Source organism: Mixophyes fleayi, chromosome 6, assembly GCF_038048845.1.
Source record: "Mixophyes fleayi isolate aMixFle1 chromosome 6, aMixFle1.hap1, whole genome shotgun sequence".
In the NCBI taxonomy this organism is placed as follows: domain Eukaryota; kingdom Metazoa; phylum Chordata; class Amphibia; order Anura; family Limnodynastidae; genus Mixophyes; species Mixophyes fleayi.
Window position 1 is genome coordinate 218,389,096 of NC_134407.1, and position 16,025 is coordinate 218,405,120.

Below are 16,025 nucleotides of genomic sequence, written 5' to 3' on the forward strand. Positions count from 1 at the left end.
TCTCTAAAAAACGACCTCTATTGGGGAAGGGATCTCTATCTCTATTATCAGATCTACTGTTATTAGTTTCATTGTCCGATATATCCAATTCTGATGAGTCATAACTGTCAGTATGGTCTTTTTTACTTCGATTATAGGTTTTTTTATTCCATTTAAAAATGGTACCTTCTGCATAATCCTTGCGATCTCGGGCAAATTTACTCTTTTTTTTGTCTATCAAAATTTTTTCAAATTGTTCAAGATCTCCTTTGTATTTAGTATAGGTCATTTGAAAATTAGTATCATTCTCAAAGTTCTTAAGTTTTGAACTAATTAGTTCTATCTCTTTTGAGTACGTGTCTAGGGTGAGTGTGTCATGTTTAAGAGTTACCTGCATCAGATCTCTAGAACATTTTAATAAAATATTCTCCCATTCGGTCTTAAGCTCTAAAGTAGCCAACTGATAAGCAGGGTATACTTTTGGTCTAAGTCCTCGTGGTGTTAGTGAGTGTTTCAAATAATTCTGTGTGGTGGTTAAATTCCACCATGTCCTACTTTGTTTAAATAATAAATTTTTTAAAATATCTAAGTCATCATTCCAAGTATTCACATTATGACTTGTATATTCAGTACCCTTATCAGGAAATATCAGATCAATATTATCATTCCATTTATCACATCTACTATTGAGATCTGCTTGGAGATTAAAACTCGCCATTATTTGGATTAGAGATACAAAAATTAGCAAACTGATTGTCCCCAGTAGTAATTGTTCAGGGATATGTTTAGAAGAAAATATATAAAATAATGCTCGTGCTGGACATAAGAAACTGAGAAGGAACCTCAGTAATAATTGGAAGCTCAAAGAATTATATAATGTCCTGCACAGAGCTGGGATATACCTCAGAATATACAGAAATCACGGTCTACATATACGAGGGGGTGCTCCCTACCATAATAGAATATAACAAGGATTTAGAGAAAGAAGGTATTTGGAAGCACTCCTATCCACATGGAAAGGAAATTCAATAATCACCACTAAATAATTCAGGGCAAGAAGCCTTTATTAATATATGAAAAACATATCCATCTAGATGATGGTATACAACCTCATTGGTAAAAAAGTGAAATATTAAAAACAGATAGAATATGGTGAAAAAAAGATAGAGCAATGTGTGTTAAAATTAGGAATAGTGGAGCCAGGTAATATGAAATTATATGTCTTTAGGTGTCCATATTTGATAGTAGGACAGAGTGGAAACATATATAATAACCTGATATAAGCGCCCCAGATGACCGTGGCAAACACCTAAGATTGCCTGATTAAAGTATGTATAAAGCGCTCTTGCATGTTTTTTGGGGTAACCAATATAACATTCAGGTTCCCTAGGCATTCACTACATTGACCTATAGAACTTTTTCTCTCTCTCTCTCCATTTTCTGAGAAGTATAGGTGTATATCCCTACTATGTCTTGCTTATACTTATATTCTGCTTCTTTTGTTATTTTTTAACCTTGAACCTCATATGTTCATCGAATAATTATAATATCCAACTTTATAAATCAAACATGGTATTATATTTAATGTGGTCAGTAAAATGCTGATGGGGCTCGCTTATTAGTTTACATCTTTTTAATGTGATTTGCATATACTGATATTGTAACACTCATCTTCATCATTTACATATTATTTAATATTTATATATTTTTCAACTACTGTGTGTGCATTTTCAGGTACGAGACCAAATTCCATTTATTATGATACTTTAATCCATATGAATCTATTTGCTCTCTGAGAATCAGTTATATTTTTGAGATCTATCTTAATAGTGGACTATCATACACATATACCATGAATCTGATTTCATGATAAGTATTTGATATAGTGTGTCTATTATATATTAATATTTCCCAAGATCTACACTTACCTTTATCTTTTACATACTATAATGTTAATACACTATATTCATTATCTATGGTGACCATCTTTCTGTTTATTGATATCCATAATACTTTCTATATTATAATAAATTCCAAATATCATTAGTTTATCTTTTTTACTCTTTATAGCCCAAAAGAACTTTGGGATTTTTCCCAATTATTGGCCAATATACAATTAATAAATTCTCATTAAAACAATATAGAGTTTTATTACTTTCTCACATTTCTAATAAACTCTCCCATGATCCAATATCATATGTTAACTTACCAATTCTATTTGCAGTTTAGCGATAGTAATATAGTTGTTTTAATATGGGATATTGTCTAATTTAGACTGGATAAATGTGAACCGCTGTATAGATATAATAGGATTATTCCATATTGATACAATCATTGGCTATTCTATATGTCAGTCATTTTCTAGACATCTGATTGGATGTCCTCGTGATAAAAGACCTGTCTTTTGCTACAATCGGCTCCTCTTGATAAAGCTTGTTCTAAAAGTGAAACGTACGTTGAGGTTATGGGTAATTGACGTCAATAGTGACGTCATACCCGGAAGTGGAGCCAGCGAGCGGTGGTGCCGCTAGCGCTCTGAGACTTTTTTGACTGTGTGCTTGTTGCTTTGTATCTATTAGGCGCTTGATAATACACTTGACTAGGGAATCCATGGCATACGTAATACTAGTCAATACATTCATATTGATGGTATTATATCAATGTTGCTAATAAGGGACCTCTGATATTACTCTATGGCATATACTGATCTGTGATATATATTTCACTTGTGATTTTGCCAATCACTACTAATTATTATTTAGCATGGGGTTGTCAATGTAAGATATCCCTGGCAAGAGCGCTTTATACATACTTTAATCAGGCAATCTTAGGTGTTTGCCACGGTCATCTGGGGCGCTTATATCAGGTTATTATATATGTTTCCACTCTGTCCTACTATCAAATATGGACACCTAAAGACATATAATTTCATATTACCTGGCTCCACTATTCCTAATTTTAACACACATTGCTCTATCTTTTTTTCACCATATTCTATCTGTTTTTAATATTTCACTTTTTTACCAATGAGGTTGTATACCATCATCTAGATGGATATGTTTTTCATATATTAATAAAGGCTTCTTGCCCTGAATTATTTAGTGGTGATTATTGAATTTCCTTTCCATGTGGATAGGAGTGCTTCCAAATACCTTCTTTCTCTAAATCCTTGTTATATTCTATTATGGTAGGGAGCACCCCCTCGTATATGTAGACCGTGATTTCTGTATATTCTGAGGTATATCCCAGCTCTGTGCAGGACATTATATAATTCTTTGAGCTTCCAATTATTACTGAGGTTCCTTCTCAGTTTCTTATGTCCAGCACGAGCATTATTTTATATATTTTCTTCTAAACATATCCCTGAACAATTACTACTGGGGACAATCAGTTTGCTAATTTTTGTATCTCTAATCCAAATAATGGCGAGTTTTAATCTCCAAGCAGATCTCAATAGTAGATGTGATAAATGGAATGATAATATTGATCTGATATTTCCTGATAAGGGTACTGAATATACAAGTCATAATGTGAATACTTGGAATGATGACTTAGATATTTTAAAAAATTTATTATTTAAACAAAGTAGGACATGGTGGAATTTAACCACCACACAGAATTATTTGAAACACTCACTAACACCACGAGGACTTAGACCAAAAGTATACCCTGCTTATCAGTTGGCTACTTTAGAGCTTAAGACCGAATGGGAGAATATTTTATTAAAATGTTCTAGAGATCTGATGCAGGTAACTCTTAAACATGACACACTCACCCTAGACACGTACTCAAAAGAGATAGAACTAATTAGTTCAAAACTTAAGAACTTTGAGAATGATACTAATTTTCAAATGACCTATACTAAATACAAAGGAGATCTTGAACAATTTGAAAAAATTTTGATAGACAAAAAAAAGAGTAAATTTGCCCGAGATCGCAAGGATTATGCAGAAGGTACCATTTTTAAATGGAATAAAAAAACCTATAATCGAAGTAAAAAAGACCATACTGACAGTTATGACTCATCAGAATTGGATATATCGGACAATGAAACTAATAACAGTAGATCTGATAATAGAGATAGAGATCCCTTCCCCAATAGAGGTCGTTTTTTAGAGAATCCTCACAGAATGGAAAAGGAGGGAGGATCAGGCGTAAGGCAATCAGGCGAGGCAGGAAGAAACCTAAGGGACAGAAGTCGTTGGGGTTGGAAGGAAAATCGCAAATTCAATCAGAGACAATGGAGGGGCAAATGAGTGATCAATCCCTTCAGATTATCAATTTATCAAATAAGATCTTAATGGAATCACATTTAAGTCTTTTGCGACGAGGTCTTTCCTTTTCCCCAGCGTCTATTTTTGATCGTTTCTGTTGGGAAAAAGATTTACATCTTTTTACCCGGAAATTGAAGCTGTCTCTGTACTTTAATAAAAACAAATTAGATTCTACTTATCATAGTGACAATGAGACAGAACCTATTTCTTGTCTTGACAGCAGAGAGGATATGGAAGCAATTCAAATTTTAGAACAACTTATGGATGAACAGAATTTAGAAGTACATATTCCTACCACTACTGAAAGACCAATTTGTAAGAAAAAATCTACCTTTTTCCCTAAAGACATTGTCTGCCCAGAAATATCAGTTTTCGAAAAACTTGTATCACAAGATCTTGATAAATTAAAGACTAGTGGTTCTCATTTTATCAACAAAAATATAACCAAAGAAGAATACTTTTGTTTGAAAGAAATGGAACTTTGGAGTGATGTGGTTATAAAACCATCGGATAAAGGTGGCAATGTTGTCATTTGGCCAGTCGATATGTATAAACGTGAGATGTATCGCCAACTAAATGACACTAATTGTTATCGCCGCCTTTTTTCCAACCCCTTGGATGATTTCCACAAAATATATAACACCATCATTAAGAATGCTCTAGAGTCACATATTATCAACAAATGTGAATATGAATTCTTACAGGTCAATAATCCTAAAACTGCTACCATATATCTCCTGCCCAAAATTCACAAAAATAAAACGGTACCACCAGGCAGACCCATTGTGTCTGGGATGGGCAGTTTGACGGAACAAGCCAGTGTTTTTTTGGATACACATTTAAGAAAATATGTTAACTGCCTACCCTCATACGTAAGGGATACTACTGATGTTTTAAAGTTGTTGGATGGTATTTCAATTGACTCTGATACCTGGTTGATAGCATGTGATGTAGAAGGTCTCTATACTAGCATTGGCCATGATACAGGTATACAGGCGGTGAGATACTTTCTACAGGACAATCAAGATTTATTATTCAGCAATTTTTTACTTGACCTGTTAAGATTCATTCTAACTAAAAATTTCTTTGTTTTTGAGGATCGTTTCTATCTACAAACGCGGGGAACCGCAATGGGCGCGGCATGCGCACCAACGTTTGCTAATCTCTATCTAGGACAATGGGAAAAAGAGACCGTCTTTAATGACAATCTTAAGAGATTTTCTGATCACATCATCATGTGGGTCCGCTATATAGACGACATTTTCATTCTGTGGAACGGTAACAAATCAGATTTTGAGGAATTTATCACAACACTTAATACTAATGATAATAATCTAAAATTAACCTATGAGATGAGTTTGGAAAGAATTAATTTCCTTGACATCACTATTAAAAAAGGACTGGGAGGTAGGATAGAAACGGATCTGTACAGAAAACAAACTGCTACAAACAGTATATTGCATAACACGAGCTCTCACTATCCACCAGTTGTGAAAAATATACCCAAAGGTGAGTTTTTGCGTATTAGACGCAATTGTACTGATATGCACGATTTTGTAATAAGATCAGATGAACTTCGAAAGAGATTATCTGAGAGAGGTTACAGTAAACGAACTATAAAAAGAGCTTTTTATGAAGCAAAAATTAAAGACCGGGACCATCTTTTATATCCGAAACTATCAAAACCTCAGTCCAACAAGATTCGATTTATTGGCAATTTTTGCCAAGAATGGAGAGATATTCGTCAGATAATACAGAAACATTGGTCAATTCTATTGAATAATGATACTCTCAAATCAGTCTTGGACGACAATGTTAACCTAACCTGGCGTAGATCTAAGAACTTAAAAGATAAGCTAGTTGATAGTCACTTCAGTAACATCAAGAAGACATCTTCTATTACCCAAGGATTTTTCAAATGTGGTAATTGTAAAGCTTGTGACTATATGATTAAAACTAGGGATTTCAAGGACAAATTTGGAGATAATCATAAAATAGATAAATTTCTTAATTGCAATTCCAAGGGTGTCATTTATGCCCTTAAATGTCCGTGCAATAAATACTACATTGGCATGACTAGCAGAATTATGAAAACACGCATTCTGGAACACGTAGGAACTATAAGGAATGCCAAATCTGACAGAGATAAATTTAAACAACTTACCTCAGTAGCTAGGCATTTCCTGAAGGAACATGGTGGCAATGCTTATGGATTACAAGCTTTTGCAATAGAACAGATACATTTGGGCATAAGGGGAGGGGATATGAATAGACAATTACTTCAGAGAGAAAGCAGATGGATTTTCCTTTTTGACTCCCTTATACCTCATGGTTTGAATGAATATACCAATTATGCATGTTTTTTGGGGTAACCAATATAACATTCAGGTTCCCTAGGCATTCACTACATTGACCTATAGAACTTTTTCTCTCTCTCTCTCCATTTTCTGAGAAGTATAGGTGTATATCCCTACTATGTCTTGCTTATACTTATATTCTGCTTCTTTTGTTATTTTTTAACCTTGAACCTCATATGTTCATCGAATAATTATAATATCCAACTTTATAAATCAAACATGGTATTATATTTAATGTGGTCAGTAAAATGCTGATGGGGCTCGCTTATTAGTTTACATCTTTTTAATGTGATTTGCATATACTGATATTGTAACACTCATCTTCATCATTTACATATTATTTAATATTTATATATTTTTCAACTACTGTGTGTGCATTTTCAGGTACGAGACCAAATTCCATTTATTATGATACTTTAATCCATATGAATCTATTTGCTCTCTGAGAATCAGTTATATTTTTGAGATCTATCTTAATAGTGGACTATCATACACATATACCATGAATCTGATTTCATGATAAGTATTTGATATAGTGTGTCTATTATATATTAATATTTCCCAAGATCTACACTTACCTTTATCTTTTACATACTATAATGTTAATACACTATATTCATTATCTATGGTGACCATCTTTCTGTTTATTGATATCCATAATACTTTCTATATTATAATAAATTCCAAATATCATTAGTTTATCTTTTTTACTCTTTATAGCCCAAAAGAACTTTGGGATTTTTCCCAATTATTGGCCAATATACAATTAATAAATTCTCATTAAAACAATATAGAGTTTTATTACTTTCTCACATTTCTAATAAACTCTCCCATGATCCAATATCATATGTTAACTTACCAATTCTATTTGCAGTTTAGCGATAGTAATATAGTTGTTTTAATATGGGATATTGTCTAATTTAGACTGGATAAATGTGAACCGCTGTATAGATATAATAGGATTATTCCATATTGATACAATCATTGGCTATTCTATATGTCAGTCATTTTCTAGACATCTGATTGGATGTCCTCGTGATAAAAGACCTGTCTTTTGCTACAATCGGCTCCTCTTGATAAAGCTTGTTCTAAAAGTGAAACGTACGTTGAGGTTATGGGTAATTGACGTCAATAGTGACGTCATACCCGGAAGTGGAGCCAGCGAGCGGTGGTGCCGCTAGCGCTCTGAGACTTTTTTGACTGTGTGCTTGTTGCTTTGTATCTATTAGGCGCTTGATAATACACTTGACTAGGGAATCCATGGCATACGTAATACTAGTCAATACATTCATATTGATGGTATTATATCAATGTTGCTAATAAGGGACCTCTGATATTACTCTATGGCATATACTGATCTGTGATATATATTTCACTTGTGATTTTGCCAATCACTACTAATTATTATTTAGCATGGGGTTGTCAATGTAAGATATCCCTGGCAAGAGCGCTTTATACATACTTTAATCAGGCAATCTTAGGTGTTTGCCACGGTCATCTGGGGCGCTTATATCAGGTTATTATATATGTTTCCACTCTGTCCTACTATCAAATATGGACACCTAAAGACATATAATTTCATATTACCTGGCTCCACTATTCCTAATTTTAACACACATTGCTCTATCTTTTTTTCACCATATTCTATCTGTTTTTAATATTTCACTTTTTTACCAATGAGGTTGTATACCATCATCTAGATGGATATGTTTTTCATATATTAATAAAGGCTTCTTGCCCTGAATTATTTAGTGGTGATTATTGAATTTCCTTTCCATGTGGATAGGAGTGCTTCCAAATACCTTCTTTCTCTAAATACTTGTGTCTCCTAGACCTGACAGCGTTTGTCAGTCAACGATATCCCCGGCTGCCGGCTTCTAAGTTTGGAGAGTGGTCAGTAACACTGCCTCTTCATTTTTCTCTGCCTGTTGTTTTATTCGAAAAAACTAACTACAACAGCGTGCCGAGCAGCCGGAAAAGTGAAAGTACAGAGCACAGCAGGGACGGCTGTGCACTGTCTGGAGGGGGGTGATCAAAGGTGCCGTGGAGGTGCCTCCTTTGCCAGCCCCCCTTTCCCAATGTTCAAAAAGCCGGGCAAAGTCGCCGCAGGCTGTGTCCGTCCTCCTGTGCTCACAGCAACTAAGCTGCACGCACTGCATGAGCAGGGATGGCAGCAGGTAAGTGAAACCCTCTCCCAGCACAGAGAGAGGGGGGTAGAAAATCGCAGTGGTCTCCTGAGCAAGCTGCTTCTTACTAGAATCAGTCATTTTAAAGGAAAAAAAAAAACAGTTCTATTTTTAGCTCAGGAGACTGGGTCAGGCTAGGGTCTAAGATAGTGAGCCCTGCTAGGCACTGAAAGTGCTGGGCCCTGGGGGAGTGGTGTTTTGCATTCCTCCGTGTTGGTCTCTCACTCAGTGTGCAGACACCAGAATAGACAGCCATTTTATATCTTCAACTTCTCCCCTTTTCTGCCCTGAGTCCTGTAAGGTAAAGGGTTGGGGGTTGTTAATTTCAAAAGTTTGTCTTTTTTTCTGTGGGGCTTTCTTGACTGTATTGCAGGCTCACTTTCTCTTCAGTTTTATGTGCTGCTTGATATTTATATTGTGTTTTGTTACACTGTTTATCACAACTGTTTTTAGTGTGTTTTGCCCCATCTGTTAACATGTCGGATAGGGGAAAATCCATGCGTGGTAAGGCTGGTGTTACATCTATGCTGAGTTTCACCTGTGCTGTATGTCACGTTAAGTTACCATCTGGTCAGTCAGACGCGCAGGCTATGTGCGCAGCCTGCCGGCTGTCTGAGAGAATACAGAGTGATGCAGCAGCTGCTTGTTCAGACACAGCAGAACCTGTTTGGACCTGATATCTCTCTACGGTGGCTCAACTTGCATAGTTGGTGCGGTCACAGGTTGTGGCTGCACCATCTTCTCATTCCGCTTTTTCTGTAGCGACAGACATATGTTCTAGTTCATAATAGAAAGTACCTCGGCGCTAAAACATAAAATGTATAGTGTGTTTATTGGTACACAGAAAAACGTGGTCTAGCCAGACCCATAAAACAAATGACATCAGAGAAAATACATATGATCACATAGTGAACGGAGTCACAATAGTCGCCATAGCAATAAATGGCATAGGTGTCAGTAATGTCAATGACCAGTGTAAACAGCCGGATTGTGCTGTAGGATTTCCAGTTCTGGAAGGAAATCCTCCCTTAGGTGCAGATAAATCCTATAATAGATGCAGGTGTAGTAAGCAGTTTGTGTTCCCACAATCAGTAAATGATGTCCGTTTTGGCAACCAGCTCAAACGGCTGGATTCACGTGTGTAAGGCGACTTGGACTTACTTTTGCGATGAAGCGATCAGCTCCTGATGTTTCCTGTTGATGCAGAGGAGTCCTCTCCGGTATGTAGTTGAACAGTGAAGTGCTGGTAGGCTGGATTCCTTCAGTGCGTGCATACGCAGAGCATCGCTGGCGTCCCAGCTGTTTGTTGTGGATGTACACTCAGACAGTGTAATGCAGTGCTGCAAATCCACGAAAGTGCTCAGTGTGGTATTTAGCGGGCAGGGATCTCAGTTCTGGTGTGAGACCAATAATTGCCGAAAGTTCGGCTGGTCACAGTGGTAATGTGTACAATAATCCAACGCGTTTCCCCCGCACTGGGCGGGCTTCATCAGGGAACATTCCCTAGATAGAGTAGATAGTGTCGGCACCTCTTCAGGAACATGAGTCAGATTCTGACTGTGATTCCCAGGAGGAGGGTGAATTAGCTGTGGATTCAGATATAGATGCTCCTTCGGTGGTGGAGCAGGTTTATTCTGATCGTCAGAGTGTGGACGAATTAATTCAAGCTATGCGTCAGGTACTGGATTTTCCTGAGAAAGAGGTTCCTGACGCTGCAGAGGCTTCTCTTTTTGCACGCCGGAAAAATAAATCTTTCTCTTTCCTGGCTTCTTCCCAGTTGGAATATTTGTTGTCAGAGCCTTGTGCTTCCCCAGATAGGAAGTTCCAAGTGTCTCGGCGACTGCAGCCGTGTTATCCTTTTCCTCCTGAAGTTCTTGCTAAATGGGAGACGCTTCCACGGGTGGATGCTGCTGTTGCAAGGTTATCAAGGGTAACTACTATTCCTCTTCCTAACGCAGCCACTCTTAGGGATGGTACAGACCATAAGATTGAGGCCGTCCTTAAGTCCATTTTTGTAGCAGCAGGTGCCTCTTTGAGGCCTGCTTTAGCATCTGCGTAGGTTAACAAAGCTGTAGAACTCTAATCAGAAGAGCTGTCTGAAGGTTTGTTGGTAGGCAGTTCGTCCTCTGAATTGCTTCCGTTAGTGCAGCAAATTCAGAGGGCTACAGATTATTTAAAAGAGGCAGTTATGTATGCGGGACTGATTGGTGCACATATTTCTGCCTCTGCAGGTTCGGCTCCTCGCACTCTCTGGCTTAGGTCCTGGGAGGCTGATGTGGAGTCTAAAAAGGCTCTTGAAACCATACCTTTTTCTGGGGGTGTTTTGTGTGGTCCTCAGCGTGACTCCATTATCAGTCATGCAACTGGAGGAAAGAGATTCCGGTCCTTTCGGTCCTCAGAAAGGTTTCGGGGTCAGTATTCCTCAGGCCAATCTTCTAGAGGCTAGTCATTCGTTCCCAGGGGTGGTTTGCAGTGGGAGTGCAAGGCCTGGTCTGCTCGACGTCCAGCAGCGAAACCTGCAGATAAGCAGTCCGCATGACAGGCATTTTGTTCCTCCACTGTCGGCAGTGGTAGAGCCCATCTTCTCTTGTTCAGAGATCGGTGTTTTCAGTCTTCCACCGATGTCTGGGCTCGGGTGGGTGGTAGACCAGGGATACAAGATCGATTTGCTCGGGCTTTCTCCCAGACGGTTCTTCACCACAGGTCTTCTTACTTGTCCACGAAAACGACTGGCTTTACAACAAGCAATTCAATACCTCCTTTCTCCCGGAGTGATTATTCCGGTGCCAGATTCTCAAAGAGGTTTGAGGTTTTACTTTTCCTCGTGCCAAAACCAGATGGCTCATTCAGACCAATTCTAGATCTGAAATTTTTGAACACCCAGGTCAGAGTGCCCAGGTTCAAGATGGCGTCTTGGTGCTCGGTCATTCATGGCATGGAACAAGGAGAATTCATGGAGGCTATAGTCTTCAAAGATGCCTATCTCGAACGGTCATCAGTCTCTTTTGAGGTTTGCGGTTCAATCAGATCACTTCCAATTCGGCTCTTCCTTTTGGTCTGGCCACGGCCCCACGTATCTTCACCAAGATCATGTGGGTCATGGCTGCTCTGAGAAGATCCTAAGGGATTATAATCATCCCTTACCTAGATGATCTTCTTTTAAAAGCAGATTATCCAGAGGTGTTTCAATCACATATCCAAGTTGTAATCCACACCCTAGAGTCCAAGTTGATCCCATTCCAGGGATGATCTTTTTGGGTCTTTTATTCGACACCCGACTATGATGGGTGTTCTTACCCCAGGACAAGATTCTAGCCTTGCAGAAGATGGTGAAATCCCTGCTGGCGCTAGGGAGGCCTTCGATACATTTCTCCATGAAAGTTCTGGGGAAGATGGTATCCACGTTTGAGGCGATCCAGTTTGCTCAGTTTTATACACGGCAGTTCCAGTTGGACCTTCTGTTGCAATGGAACAAATCCCATCTGAATCTGGCGGCCCAGGTATTCTGTCTGTCTCCGCAGATGTGTCACTCGCTTCTTTGGTGGGTACACAAACAGAATCTCGCCAGGGGACACAAAATCTCAATTTGGAATTGGACTTTGATCACAATGGAGGCCAGCCTTCGAGGTTGGGGGGCTGTCTGTCTTCACGCTCGGTTTCAGGGTCTTTGGACTCAGAAGAAATCAAGGTTTCCAATTAATGTATTGGAACTGCGAGCGGTGTTTCATGCTCTTATAAGCGTGCAACACTTGCTGCAGGGAAAGCCAGTGAAGATTCAGTCAGACAATGCCACAGCAGTAGCATACCCCAATCATCAGGGCGGCACCAAGGGCCCTTTAGCCATGCGGAGAACACACAAGATATTTCAGTGGCCCGAGGTTCACGTTCCAGCACTCATGGCCATCTTTATTCCCGAAATAGAAAATTAGAAAGCAGATTTCCTAAGCAGCCAGACCCTGCACCCAGGAGAATGGTCCCTCAATATGGAGGTGTTTCAGCAGTTAGTGAAACGGTGGGGTCAGCTGGATGTCGACATGATGGCATCCCGGTTGAACCACAAGGTTACCCTCTTCTATTTCTGCGCAAGAGATCCCAAGGCAGTCGCGGTAGACGCCATGTCTGTCCCTTGGAGGTACCGCTTAGTGTACTTTTTTCCACTGGTAGCCATCCTCCCAAGGGTGTTAAAAAGGTAAAGAGAGAGGGTGTTCCAGTTCTTCTAATGGTGCCGAATTGGCTGAAGAGGGCCTGGTACACCGAGGTGCTCTCCATGGCAGAAGTTTGGACGTGGTGGTTGTGGCTACACCCAGACCGATTAACTCAAGGTCCCTTTAGTCATCTAGGTTTAAATTGTCTGGCTATAACGGCGTGGCTGTTGAAGCCATGATCCTAAGAGCTAAGGGTTTTTCTGAACGTGTTGTGCAAACCATGCTTTGTGCTCGGAAACCAGCCTCATGAATAATTTATCATCGATTCTGGAAAACATTTATTGGCTGGTGTGAAAAGAAAGGATATCCTACTTCTTCTTTTTGCTTGGCCAGTTTACTTGGGTTCTTGCAGGATGGGTTGGATGCAGGTTTGCGTATTAGTTCTCTTGAAGGTCAGGTGTGAGATATTCAAGAAAACTTGTTGTCATACCTGATGTGCAAGCTTTCATTCAGGGCGTTCACAGACCCTAAAGAATCAATCACCAGCATAATTCACTGATCCATGACTGGTCCTGTAGGAAATTTAAGACCAGTACAGTTCCAAAGAAGACCACTGTGGTGTGTAACCCACTGGTTCCTCTGGTGGTATGGCTTGAGCATGGCTGGTGCTAGATAGTGCCCACCAGATGGGCACCCGAATAGCAGAGGGACTGTCACATACCCTCCCTCATACTTCACATAATCTGCAGCAGGTCCCCTGCAGTGACTTTGGTAAGTCTAAGGGGAAAAAAGAGCATAATCACCCTGATACCTGAGCATCTTGCGCCGCCACAGATTTAATCCGTTACAGTATTTGTAGGTGAAATCATGCTTTGGGCACCCTGGCACTTCCAGCACAATATGGCCACCGCTAATGAAGGACATCCCACAGAGTTTTGTTCTAGCGGTTGACACGGACTGTCTTGGTGATTCTGTTTGGCTGGGTACCCTGATGAAGTTAAGTAAAGGTATCTCATTTAAAGGACATAATACGGAGTCTATCGCTGATTACAGGATCCACTTTGTGACCTTTAAGAACTATGCAATAAATCATTAAACACATATAACATAATCTACAACATGAGGGGATGCCAAGCAGGTTTAAACTTTCATTTCAAGTTGCCATTAGCCACAAATCTTCCTAAATCTGTGGATATGGCTTGGACTCTGCCTATTGATCATCTTTAACCCCCTGTAAATCCAGGTGACCACTACAAAGACTGAGGTTGACTGAGCCAACAGCTTGCTTAATAACCTGAATTATGTTATATGGTGGTTCTTCTCTTGCAACAAAAAAGGAGATCATGTGCTTGGTGAGATGGACAAATTAATTCAGTTTTGAAACATTAATGCAAAGAAGAGAAGTACCAAACACTGGGGGCTCCCATTGTAACTCTTTCCCTGCAGAATTGGTCATTATTATTATTATTATTATTATTATTATTATTATTAACAGTTTTTTATATAGTACCTACTTATTGCACAACGCTTTACAGAGAATGTTTAGTAATTCACATCAGTCCCTGCCTCAGTGGAGCTTACAGTCTATGTTCTCTTCCACACGGATTCACAAACACACACACACACTAGGGTTACTTGTGCCAAAAGCCAATTAACCTATCAGTATGTCTTTGGAATGTGGGATGATACTGGAGCACCTGGAGGAAAACTACGCAAACACGGGAAGAACATACAAACACCACATAGATAGTGCCCTTGTTAGAATAGAACCCATGACCCCAACGCTGTGAGGCAGCTCTGCACACCACTGTCACACCAATGTTACTGGATAGGTGACACTGCGACACCTCATGTCATTACCACAACATGTACAATGATATAAGGTGAGAGCAAGTGATCAACTACTTACAGACACAGGGAGACAACCTTCCTGAAAAGAGCCAACCATGATGTATGAGTAATCCATCTTTCCTATTGGAACAGCTGGAGATTTCCTTTCACTTCCCCTCTTCACACTTTTATATTATGATCAATCAGACACTTAATAACAAAGGGTTATTTGTCTACAATTGTTTCACATTTGAATCTTCTCTAGATAACATTCCCTTATTTACTAAGAACACTGGGACATGGACATTACTGTCAAGTTCTATATGGTTATCTATGCAGAGTGGTTCAGAGTTCAAGGTGAGCACTGGGTCATCCTAGCCTGAAATGCTGTAATCTTCCCAGAACTAGTTTTAGAGACAGCTGAGGCTCAGACATTTCCTGTCGTTACAATTATGCCTAATGAGGAAAAGTATACATTTTGCTGTAGGAGATACTGTCCCATCTCACTTTTCAGTGTGGATTTAAAATTGTTTTGTAACAATCATAAGTAACTGGATATGCCTTTACCTTCCACCCATTACTCGTTCAATTTGGATTTGTTCCATTCTGAGAAAAAAGGGTTATCATCGCCAAAGCATTTAGGGTAATCTACATTGCTGAATTCAAGGGTCTTCCTGCAATATTGTTTTCTTAGCCAAGCTTTCTTGGACGCCACTAGGCAAATGGGAAAGTTTACAACCTTAACAAATATCAGCTTTCCCTCTGTTCTTAACCTCTCATTGTGAGTATAGACAAACGACAGCCTTTCAGATAAAGGGCCCATCCACAACAGTACCAGACATGGCTGGCCATTATTTACTTGATTTATCTTGGTTGTTGACCAGAAATTTTATTCTGCACAGAGGACAATGTCTGTGTGTAAATTGATATAAAAACCTAGTGGATAAAGTATCGACATAAAGGGTTATTACGTAATTAGAGACATCCCAAACATCACAGGAATTACATTAGGCCCCGCCCACCATAAAGTTGCTGCTTTTGGAAATGACTTTTCTCTATTCCTGTGCCAAACATCTCTATCCACAACCTCATGAACAATTGTAAAAATTCACGAAGCATAAAAATCTTTATTTACCTAGTTTGTCAGGTTTTCTATGTGTCCTCTTTTTTTTTTTTTTTTACTTTATTTGGTTCAGGCAGTCGGTGAAATACTTGGTCACGAAGATATCCTGTGACCTCTCCCACGTTTATACT

At 39.0% G+C, this 16,025-nt stretch overlaps 2 protein-coding genes across 5 annotated transcripts in view; one reads left to right on the top strand and one right to left on the bottom strand.

Moving 5' to 3' along the window:
* LOC142159947 (uncharacterized) overlaps nt 1-16,025 on the bottom strand; it is a 502,572-nt gene that overhangs the window by 184,924 nt on the left and 301,623 nt on the right. The gene's annotated exons all lie outside the window — the stretch shown is intronic.
* Nucleotides 1-16,025, top strand: part of LOC142159885 (uncharacterized) — a 46,474-nt gene that overhangs the window by 25,030 nt on the left and 5,419 nt on the right. The gene's annotated exons all lie outside the window — the stretch shown is intronic.